This window comes from Rhinolophus sinicus, chromosome 17 (assembly GCF_057876585.1).
Source record: "Rhinolophus sinicus isolate RSI-liver-muscle chromosome 17, RSI-T2T, whole genome shotgun sequence".
NCBI classification, from domain to species: Eukaryota; Metazoa; Chordata; class Mammalia; order Chiroptera; family Rhinolophidae; genus Rhinolophus; species Rhinolophus sinicus.
Window position 1 is genome coordinate 122,088,593 of NC_142517.1, and position 12,311 is coordinate 122,100,903.

Below are 12,311 nucleotides of genomic sequence, written 5' to 3' on the forward strand. Positions count from 1 at the left end.
GTGTGATATGTTTCATAATGAAGCGTTTTTTTAAAGCCCTTTTTCTGTATAAAACTATTCAGCCGTGTGACTACACACACTGTCATCTGCCGGAGAGAGAGTGGCAGGTGTGGACCCGAGCAGCTAGGCGGCTAGCAGGCCTGGGTGGCTGCCCCCATGGGAAGGAAGCTCAAGGGTTCCGAGGCCCAACAGCCCACCCCTCCTGCATCTAAACCCAAAGCCAGGAAGGAAAGCGGGAGAGCCTAGGCCTGGAGGTGTGGGGAGGAATCCAGGGACGGGGACTGGGGGAGGAAGAGCCACCCAGCAGGCTCCTGGGCGAGAGAGAGAGGAGTCAGAGGCCAGACAGGTACGGCCCTGAGACGTGGCTGCAGATGACAAGTGCGCTGTTCCCGGTGCTAATGACTCTTATCCCATGGCTGGGGAAAGGGGCAGTGAAAGCCTCCAGGGCCCAGGGACAACTCTGTCTGAGCTTTCCCTTCCTGGGGAGGAAGTATCCATCAGAGTTGGTCTTACACTCTCCCTAAAGGCGAATAAGCTCTAGCTGGGCACGTTTCAGCCAACACCCAATTCCACAGTATTCTCTCTCACTTTCCCACTGGGTCTCACACCCTACAGAAGCTGCCCTCCTGCAAACCGAAAGTACCCGGCGACAGGAGAGAACTTTCTTTCCAGCTGGACCCGCCGGGTCTTTTCAGTGCTGCAGCGCCCCCCTGTGGTCACCGAGGACACCATGGTCCAGGTAGTCGCACGGCTTTCCCCGGTTGGGGCAGCCTGCCCACAGCGGTCCTGGCAGAGCCCGCTAAGCATCTCTGGGCTTCTGCTCCCAGCAACAGCCCCTGTGACCGCCCTTGGGGTGGGAGGAGGCTCTGTGCAGGTCAGTGTACTCACCCCAACTGCCAGGCTCTGCAGTCAGACTCAGAGGTGTTCCTGACAGGGCTAAACGGGCCGCCTTTGATGATCATAACTGGAGCCCCACCCTCAGCTACTTTGTAAGGTGTGGGCACAGCTGCTAGCCCTCAGGAGCAGGGATGAGCAAGGGTGACATGAGGGAAGTCCTTAGGATGCAACGTGTGACAGGCACTTACCTGCCGGGTTGTGCAAGAACAGGGTGGACACTTGTACAGACTCCCTAGCATTGTGCTCTAGGCACCCCACTTGCCTCACCCCAAACCCAGCCCTGCTCAGAAGAGGTCAGAGAAACCATGTGCATTCACTCTTATGCTGAACTGCCACATAAGTTAGTTTTGAGCAGGTTTCACTGAGGCAGGGTTTTCCACCCTGCCCCAGGAATAGAGCTGGTGGGGAGGGCTGGTTAGACTGCAGGTGACTGTTGGATGATGGGAAGACTCAAGGCAGAGGTCAGAGGGCTCAGGACAAGTGCTTGAGAAGGAGGCAGACAGAGTTCCAGGGCTAGCCCAAATCAACCAGGCCTTTTAAAGGAGCTGGGCCCTGCTCTGGCTCTGCCTAAGCCACAGCAGACCCGGCCTTCATATACTGACCGTGACAGCTGTGTGGCCAGACACACTGCTTACCAGACACCCCCCCCCCAGCTTTGTTAACAGGTTTCTCATTGTTATCTTAGTGATTACAGCCCTAGTGGGGTGTCCGTGACCCCTGAAGGCAATAACCTACACGCCGTAGTAAGTGCTGACACTCCCAGAACCAAGTGACAAGAGGGCAAGCAAGTGCTCCCCTGGGAAGGCTCAGAGACAGGAGGACAGATCCTGGGTCTGGGGAAGCTCAGGGGCAGACAGGGCTTCCAAAGCGGGAAGCTTGCGGGGCTACGTGAGACGGCTTGGTGTGAAATACAGACAGTCCACTTTTCATTTTAATAATTGTGTTTATGTTATTGCACTTTGGCAAAACTATAACCGGCCCATCACAACTCTGCTTTCCATTTTAGGACGACACTATGTAAAAACAAGTTGATAGAAAGATAATGCAAAGATAAATACTAAGGAACTACCACAGAGATGTAGGATATTGGGAAGGTGGTCTGTTCATACAGTGACAAGCTATTCTCTGGGCACCGGGAATGTCCTAGTTTTAGGACTGAAAGCCCCAGGTCCCAGGAACCCTCTCAGTTCCAGGGAAACCAGGACACTTGGTGACGTGTGTGTGAATGCCTGAGGTTTGGGATATGCTGAATCCAGGCATTAGAGTCAAGCAGACCTGGTTCAACTCCTGGTCCAACACCTACTGGCAGCCAGGCTTCTTAGCTCTTCATAAGACCACAGAAGTGTGGTAAGGAGTAAATGGGAAACCTAAATTAAGGACCTGGTGGGGTCCATGGAACATAGAGGTTGCTTACTCAATTCAGCATTCATTCAACAAACATTTGAGCACCAACTGCATACCAGACAGCGTGCCGGCTTCCTCAGATGCCACAAGGGACTAGCTTATATGATCAGGAAAGACAGTTAACAAGTAACTCAGAAAGGGTGGTGACAGTAGAAATGGGTTGATTTTGGCGTGCACTGAGGGACGTGTGGAGGAAGTAAAGGGCAACCTGTGCCCTAAACAAGGGCTCAGACAAGGGACCTGGGAACACCCAGTTCTCAGCAGGATAAGGGAAGGCCCAGTCCTGAGAGCCAGCGCAGGCCACCCTGAGAAGTAGAAGCCGCACAGCCACTGGCCATGCCATGGGAGCCATCGGGGAGTCTGGAGTCTGTGCTCAGGGCAATGGGAAGCCATTAAGGCTTCAATGCAGAGGAGGAGCGTGACCTCATTTCTGGCGACAGTTGGAAAATAGATTCACCTGATTGAATGCAAGGAAACCAACAGGAAGGAAGTTGCAGGAGCTCAAGGCAGAGGCTGACTTGGTCACGGGTGTAGCTGCAGAAACAAGGAGGCATTTCAGAGACAGACCAACTGGGACTTGAGGACTGATTGGACCCGGGAGGGGAGAGAGAGGCAGATAAACACGTCACTGCAATCAGGACCATTGAGAAACAGCAATTTGGGCATGTGGGGGTGGTGGGTGGGGGTGGGGTTTTTTGGCAGAACACTTTGTTTGGCTTAAGATACACGGGGTCTGGGGTGCTTGTGTAATATCCAAATAGAAACTAGGAGGGGGTCTGGGCAGAGATCTGGGCTGGAGATAGGGATTCTAGTATCAATCATTTAACCTGCACAATGTCATGAGGCGGGTACTAGTCTCACCCCCATTCATAAGAAAAAGGCAGAGGTGCTGATGGACAGGGTTCCAACAGGACACACTGGTATCCTATTGTAAGTCAATAAGAAAACATGTAAAACAGGTGGTTTAAAGTGTTGTGTTCTTTAAGACTCTAGGCTGAGAACTTTGTATGCCTGCCAGCCTTAATTAAGCAAGCATGTGCTGACCTTTAACCACTGGTCTGTGCTACAAACCACTGTGAGGGGACCCAGCAGTTGCCTGAAGTAGAACCACCTCCTCTGTGCCCTCTCCACTCCCTATACCTCTTCTGGCCTGACATTCCCATCATCATTCCAGAGCAGGGGCTTCCAACCTGAGGATTCTTAGGGAATCGAGTGCATGGAATTGTGTGCAAAACTGCCCATGTATCCAGTTTTGCAAGACAGTCCCTGACCTAAAACTAGATTAAGAACCACTGGCGTTATTCAACAGTATATCTTGATTATAACAAAAGCCAATACACTTTAAGTATCCATCAACAGACGAATGGATAAAAAAAATGTAACACACACACACACACAATGGAATATTATTAATCCTGACATTTGTGGCAACATGAATGGACCTTGAGGGCATTATGCTAAGTGAAATCAGTCAGACAGAGAAAGACAAATACTGTATGATCTCACTTATGTGGATTCTAAAAAAGCTGAACTCATAGAAACAGAGAGTGAGTTGCCAGGGTCTGGGGGTTGGGGACATGGGGAGAAGTTGGTAAAAAGGTACAAATTTTCAGCTATAAGATGAATAAGGTCTGAGTATCTAATCTAATGTGATTCTCTTAAATGTGTTTATATATATATATATATATATATATACACACACACACACATACATATACACACATATATGTGAGACATCCAAGATGTCAGAGTAAATGCTATGCCTGCTTTCTTCCGTGAACACATTAAAATTACAACAACCTGAAAAACCATCTTAAGTCTGGCTGAACAGAAGTTTTATAACAGAATATAAAGAAGAAACCATGGTTCCGGAAAAATGGCGGAGTGAGGTGAGCCTCTGTAAAGCTCCCCTGGAATTTACAAAGAATCGGACAACAAAAACTCCACAAAGGACTCCCTGCACAGCAGACAGGCAAGACGAAGAGGCCCACTACCGACTGAAATCACCTACAGGTGGGCGAATCGCGTGAGCCGGGGAGGAGGGAAGGGAGAAGCGCGCGGAGACGGAGCCGCGCGGGCGCAGGACGCAGACCCAGCTCAGTGCGCCGAGCTCGCTGCTTCCCGGAACTACCGCAGCTGCGGGAGAGGGAAGAGCTCGGACTGCTAGGGCTCCGCCAGGGCTCCACAGGGCTGAGGGGACAGCATATAACACGGCTGAACCCAACGCTCACGGCAGAGACCTCGGAGAAAAGACTGAGGGAAAAAGGCTGAAAACGGTGGTTTAAGCCCGCACTGCCGAGCAGAGAATGGAGCCTTAGGCACTGAGACTAGCCGCCCCCTCCCTCCCCTCCCAGAGCTCGCCCCGCCCCCACCAGCCCGGTGCTAGAAGCGGAACAGTAGCAGTGTCAGATCAAAACAACAGAAAATTTGCTATATTTGAGAACTGTGGCCCACAGACACAAATCCATAGCCCAACTAGTTCCGGCAAAGGGGAGAGAGCTGTGGAAGCAGGACCGGCTGTGGTGGTGGTCGCCGCCATTGCTCTGGGCCACCTCTCACAACTCACCCCGCCCCTGACCCCACCTATCTGGGCGGATCCCTGCAGGAGTAAACAGAACTGCTGAAACATACGGGCTCTGAATCAGGAGCTGGAAGAGCTTTGGAACATCAAAAGCTCTCCGCATACCCATCGGGACACTGCGCCCTGTGACCTAGATGAACTATTAACAGAGGAGAAGCCCGTCTCCCAGGGAATCCCCCCAGTGTGTGAGAAGCTGGAATAATGCAGAGAAAACATAGCACTACCTTGTGAGAGAGGGGAAAAAAAAGCCTGCAGTCGGAGAAAAAGTAAAACGTTCTACCAACAAGTACTGGAAAACAAAAGAAAGACCTCTTCCTATCAACTTGGTGCAGAAGTCACTCCTGTAGATGTCTAGGAAGAGAAATAGTAAACCAGTAATCGCCATGAATAACCAAGGCAACAAGATAGCTCAGAAAGAAAGTGAAAAATCTCCAGAAAAGGCACTTAAAGATACAGAAATATGTGACTTAAATGACAGAGAATTCAAGACTGCAGTTCTGAAAAAACTCAACGAGATACAAGAAAACACACATAGGCAGTTAAATGAACTCAGAAACTCAATTAAAGAACAGCATGAGCATTTTACGAAAGAGATTGAAATTTTAAAAAAGAACCAAATAGAATTTCTGGAGATTAAGAACTCAATAGAAGAAATTAAGAATGAAATAACCAGCTTAGGTAGTAGAGTTGACCAGATGGAGGAAAGAATCACTGACATCGAAGATAGAAACCTGGAAATGACACAGATAGAAGAAGAAAGAGACTTGAGACTTAAAAGAAATGAAAGAACTCTACAAGAACTTTCAGACTCCATCAGAAAGAGCAATATAAGAATAATGGGCATACCAGAAGGAGAAGAAAGAGAGAAGGGAACAGAGAATATATTCAAACAAATTGTCGATGAGAACTTCCCAAATTTGTGGACAGAACTGGACCCTCGAATCCAAGAAGCAAATAGAACACCTAGTTACCTCAATCCCAACAGGCCTTCCCCAAGGCACATTGTATTGAAGCTGTCTAAAATCAACGACAAAGAAAGAATCCTCAAGGCAGCCAGGGAAAAGAAGACGGTAACTTACAAAGGAAAGCCCATTAGATTATCATCAAATTTTTCATCAGAAACTCTACAAGCCAGGAGGGAGTGGAACCAAATATTCAAACTATTGAAAGAGAGAAATCATGAGCCAAGAATAATATATCCAGCAAAGATATCCTTTAGATATGAAGGAGGAATAAAGACCTTTCCAGACATACAGAAGCTGAGGGAATTTTCTAATACACGACCTGCACTACAAGAAATACTAAAGGAGGCTATTCGACCACCATCAACAGGGACAATTTGTGGCAACCAAAACTCAAAAAGGGGGAGAGTAAAGGCCTGAACTGGAATATGGGAATGGAGAAAGTAAGCGTGCTGAAGAAAATGGAATACTCTAAATATCAAACTTTCTTTTACATAAACTTAAGGGTAACCACTCAAAAAAAATCCAGAACTGAAATATATACTGAAATAAAAGAAGAAACAGAGGGAAACATCATAGAATACCACCACACAGAAATAATAGACAACAACAAAAAAGGCAAAGAAACAATGGAGACACAGCCTTACCAAAAAACTAAAGATAGAATGACAGGAAATCCTCACATATCAATAATCACCCTAAATGTAAATGGACTGAACTCACCAATAAAAAGGCACAGAGTAGCAGATTGGATCAAAAAACTAAATCCAACCATATGCTGTCTCCAAGAGACACATCTCAGCTACAAGGACAAGCATAGACTCAAAGTGAAAGGGTGGAAATTGACACTCCAAGCAAATGGTACCCAGAGAAAATCAGGTGTAGCATAATGATATCAGATGAAACAGACTTCAAGGTGAAAAAGATAACAAGAGACAAAGATGGACATTTCATAATGGTGAAGGGGACTATACAACAAGAAGACATAACAGTCATCAATATTTATGCCCCCAATCAGGGAGCACCGAAATACACCAAGCAACTACTAACAGAACTAAAGGGAGAAATTGACCAAAACACAATTATACTAGGGGACTTAAATACATCATTGACAGCTATGGATAGATCATCCAAACAGAAAATAAATAACGAAATAGTAGCCCTAAATGACACATTAGATGAAATGGACATAATTGACATTTATAGAGCACTTCATCCTAAAATATCAGACTATACATTCTTTTCTAGTGTACATGGAACATTCTCAAGGATAGACCATATATTGGGACATAAAATCAGTCTCAACAAATTTAAAAAGATTGAAATCATACCATGCATATTCTCTGATCACAAGGCTTTGAAATTGGATATCAACTGTAAAAAGAAAGCGGGGAAAAACACAAATACATGGAGACTAAACAACATACTTTTAAAGAAGGACTGGGTCAAAGAAGAAATTAGAGGAGAGATCAAAAGATACATAGAAACAAATGACAATGAAAATACATCCTACCAAAATTTTTGGGATGCAGCGAAAGCAGTTTTAAGAGGGAAATTTATCTCATTACTGGCCTATCTCAAGAAACAAGAAAACTCCCAAATAAATAACCTCATGTTACACCTTAAAGAACTAGAAAAAGAAGAACAAGTAAAACCCAAGGTCAGCAGAAGAAAGGAAATAACAAAAATTAGAGCAGAAATAATGAAATAGAGAACAAAAAGACAATAGAAAAAATTAATGTGACAAAGAGCTGGTTCTTTGAGAAGATTAACAAAATTGACAAACCCTTGGCTAGACTTACTAAGATAAAAAGAGAGAAGACACTGATTAACAAAATCAGAAACGTAAAAGGGGAAGTTATCACGGACACCACAGAAATACAAAGGATCATGCAAGAATACTATGAAGGACTATATGCCACCAAATTCAACAACCTAGAAGAAATGGACAAGTTCTTAGAAACATATAGCCTTCCAAGGCTGAACCATGAAGAAGTGGAAAATCTAAACAGACCGATCACCAGTAACGAAATTGAATCAGTCATCCAAAACCTTCCCAAAAGCAAAAGTCCGGGACCAGATGGCTTCACTAGTGAATTCTACCAAACCTTCAAAGAGGATCTAATACCAATTCTGCACAAACTCTTCCAAAAAATTGAAGAAGAAACAGTACTCCCAACTCATTTAATGAGGCCAACATTACCCTGATACCAAAACCTGGTAAGGACAGCACAAAAAAAGAAAACTACAGACCAATATCTCTGATGAATACCGATGCAAAAATCCTAAATAAAATTCTAGCAAATCGAATACAACAGTGCATTAAAAAGATTATTCATCACGACCAAGTGGGGTTCATCCCCGGGGCACAAGGATGGTTCAACATACGCAAATCCATCAATGTGATACATCAGATAAACAAAATAAAGGACAAAAATCATATGATTATATCAATTGATGCAGAAAAAGCATTTGACAAGATACAACATCCATTTATGATTAAAACACTTAATAAAATAGGTATAGAAGGAAAATATCTTAACATAATAAAGGCCATATATGACAAGCCCTCTCCTAATCTCATAATTAATGGAGAAAAACTGAAGCCCTTTGCTCTACGTTCAGGAACACGACAGGGATGTCCCCTATCACCTCTGTTTTTCAACATCGTGTTGGAAGTCCTTGCCAGAGCAATCAGGCAAGAGAAAGAAATAGAAGGCATCCAAATTGGGAATGAAGAAGTTAAATTATCACTCTTTGCAGATGACATGATGCTATATATAGAAAACCCTATAGACTCCACCAAAAAGCTATTAGAAACAATCAACGAATACAGTAAAGTTGCCGGCTACAAAATCAACGCACAAAAGTCCATTGCCTTCCTATATACTAACAATGAAATCTCAGAAAAAGAAATACGAAAAACAATTCCTTTTGCAATTGCAACAAAAAGAATAAAATACCTAGGAATAAACTTAACCAAGGATGTGAAAGACCTATATGCTGAAAACTATAAGACTTTTTTGAAAGAAATTGAAGAAGACAAAAAGAAATGGAAAGACATTCCGTGCTCATGAATTGGAAGAATCAACATAGTTAAAATGGCCCTATTACCCAAAGCAATATACAGATTCAATGCAATCCCCATCAAAATCCCAATGGCATATTTTAAAGAAATAGAACAAAAAATCATCAGATTTGTTTGGAACCACAAAAGACCCCGAATAGCCAAAGCAATCTTAAGAAAAAAGAACTATAATGGAGGTATCACACTTCCTGACTTTGGCTTGTACTACAGGGCCACAATAATCAAAACAGCATGGTATTGGCAGAAAAACAGACACATAGACCAATGGAATAGAATTGAGAACCCAGAAATAAAACCACATAAATATGGACAGATAATTTTTGACAAAGAAGCTAAAAACATACAATGGAGCAAAGACAGCCTCTTCAATAAATGGTGCTGGGAGAATTGGATAGCCACGTGCAAAAGAATGAAACTGGACTGCTATTTGTCACCATGTACCAAAGTTAATTCAAAATGGATCAAAGACTTAAGTATAAGACCTGACACAATAAACTGCATAGAAGAAAACATAGGTACTAAACTTATGGATCTTGGGTTCAAAGAGCATTTTATGAATTTGACTCCAAAGGCAATGGAAGTAAAAGCTGAAATAAACGAATGGGACTATATGAAACTTAAAAGCTTCTGCACAGCAAAAGAAACCATTGACAAAATAAAGAGGCCACCAACTGAATGGGAGAAGATTTTTGCAAACAGTGCCTCCGATAAGGGGCTAGTATCCAGAATATACAAGGAACTCATGCAACTCAACAACAAAAAAACAAACAACCCAATTGAAAAATGGGCAGAGGACCTGAAGAGACATTTCTCCAAAGAGGACATACAAATGGCAAATAGACATATGAAAAAATGCTCAACATCACTAATCATCAGAGAAATGCAAATCAAAACCACAATGAGATATCACCTCACCCCAGTCAGAATAGCTATCATCAACAAGACAAACAATAACAAATGTTGGAGAGGCTGTGGAGAAAAAGGAACCCTCATACACTGTTGGTGGGAATGCAGACTGGTGCAGCCGTTATGGAAGGCGGTGTGGAGGTTCCTCAAAAAATTACGAGTAGAATTGCCATATGACCCAGCAATCCCTCTCCTGGGTATCTACCCAAAAAATCTGAAAACATTTAGAGATAAAGACACGTGTGCTCCAATGTTCATTGCAGCTTTGTTTACGGTGGCCAAGACATGGAAACAACCAAAATGTCCTTCGATAGATGAATGGATGAAGAAGTTGTGGTATATATACACAATGGAATATTATTCGGCGGTAAGAAAAGATGATATAGGAACATTTGTGACAACATGGATGGATCTTGAGAGTGTAATGCTGAGCGAAATAAGTCAGACAGAAAAAGCAGAGAACCATGTGATTTCACTGATATGTGGTATATAAACCAAAAGCAACAAAAGAACAAGACAAACAAATGAGAAACAGAAACTCATAGACACAGACAATGGTTTGGTGGTTGCCAGAGGGTAAGAGGGGCAGGGGGTGGGAGATGAGGGTAAGGGGGATCGAATATATGGTGATGGAAGGAGAACTGACTCTGGGTGATGAACACACAATGGGATTTATAGATGATGTAATACAGAATTGTACACCTGAAATCTATGTAATTTTACTAGCAATTGTCACCTCAATAAATTTAATAAAAAAAAAAAAAGAAGAAGAAGAAGAAGAAACCATGTTGAGACTGGTAGGAGGAATGGGATGCAAAATGGGTTGGCTCCAAACTTCCGTGTGGCAGTTGAGAAAACAGAGGAATATTTTGGCCATGGAGGATCCCCCCAGAGGAGTGAGAGATCCCAGCCTCACACCAACCTCCCCAGCCCAGAGTACTGGTGCTGAGAATAGGAGCCCCCACAACATCTGGCTGTGAAAAACAGTGGGGATTCCGACCACCAGGTGGGATGGAAGGTTGCAGGAAACCCAGACATCCTCTCACTTATAGGCACTCACCTTGGGCTCCAGCAAAGGGACAGTAACTCAAGGGGTCCTGGAGGCATACAAGGAGCAGACTGAAGCATGTGGCTTCAAAGCGAGGGCTGGAGGACCATCACCGTTTTCTCTGTGTGCAGTTCTTCTTCCATGAGGCTGGCAGCTGGGCACCAACTTTCCTGTGTTGAGCTCTGCCACACAGGTCAAATCTGATTCTGATTGGCCTGGTGAGCTCCACTGTTCCACCTTGCTGACTCCCTGAGACCCTGTCCCGCCAAACTCACCCAACACCAGAGGCATGTTCTCCATGATCAGCCAGCCCTGCCTGCATTGCACTCTTTCCTGAAAAAATATCAGAGTCCACAGGACCCAGGCTGGCAGCAGCTGGCCACATTGTACTCCGAGACTTTTGCTGAGTAGCTCTGGGCTCAGCACTGGAACCAAACCACAGTCTACATTAACCTGTTGACCACAATTCTTCCTATTCTAGTGACTCCCTGAGGCCTTGTCTCACCCAACTTGTGTTCCACATGAGGCTTTATCAGGGACTGAACCTTAAGGGAACTGGCAGGTAGCAGCAGGCCTCAGAATGTCCTCACTTTTTGTGGAGGAACCTCAGGCTCGGTACTGGTGGCAGATGTCTTCAGTTCAGAGAGCCCTCTTCCATGCACTGCAAGGGTTAGCACAGGCAGCAAACAACCATGGATTGCTTTGTAGCTCCTATCAGGTTGTCTCCAGCCAGTCACAGGCAGTGGGTGACCTGGGCCTGCACCAAAGCCCCTTGCAAGAGGCCACAGAACCAACATACTTGGAGGGTGGCTGCAGGCCACAGCAGAGCACTGCCCAATTAGCCCCACAAGTGGGACACCCAAAGGGCGGTCTCAACAGGCACCAGAGCTCATTGGGGCAAATCCCACTCAGTGGGGTAATACCCCCACACAGCAAGTCTATAAGCTGTGGATGTGGCCAAACCCCATAGTCAAACCAATCAGCTTGAGGGTCAATCCCACCCACTGACGTGCCAAGAGCAATCAAGACTCAACTGTAAAAGGAAGGCACACACCACCCACATAAAGGACACTCCTGGAGCACTTGGAGCAGGTGACTAGGGAGACTGTACCAGGGCCCCACAGGGCATCTGCTACATTCGGCCAAAACTGGGAGACATAGCAGATCTGCCTCATACATAGAAACAAACAGAGAGGCACCCAAAATGAGGATTCAAAGAAATACATCCCAAATGAAAGATCAGGAGAAAACTCCAGAAACAGAACTAAACAAAATGCAGGCAAGCAACCTACCAGAGACAGAGTTCAAAACAATGGTTGTAAGGATGCTCAAGGAACTTAGTGAGAACTTCAACAAAGAGATAGCAAGCATAAAAAAGAACCAGTCAGAAGGGGAAAATACAATAACTGAAATGAAGTATGCACT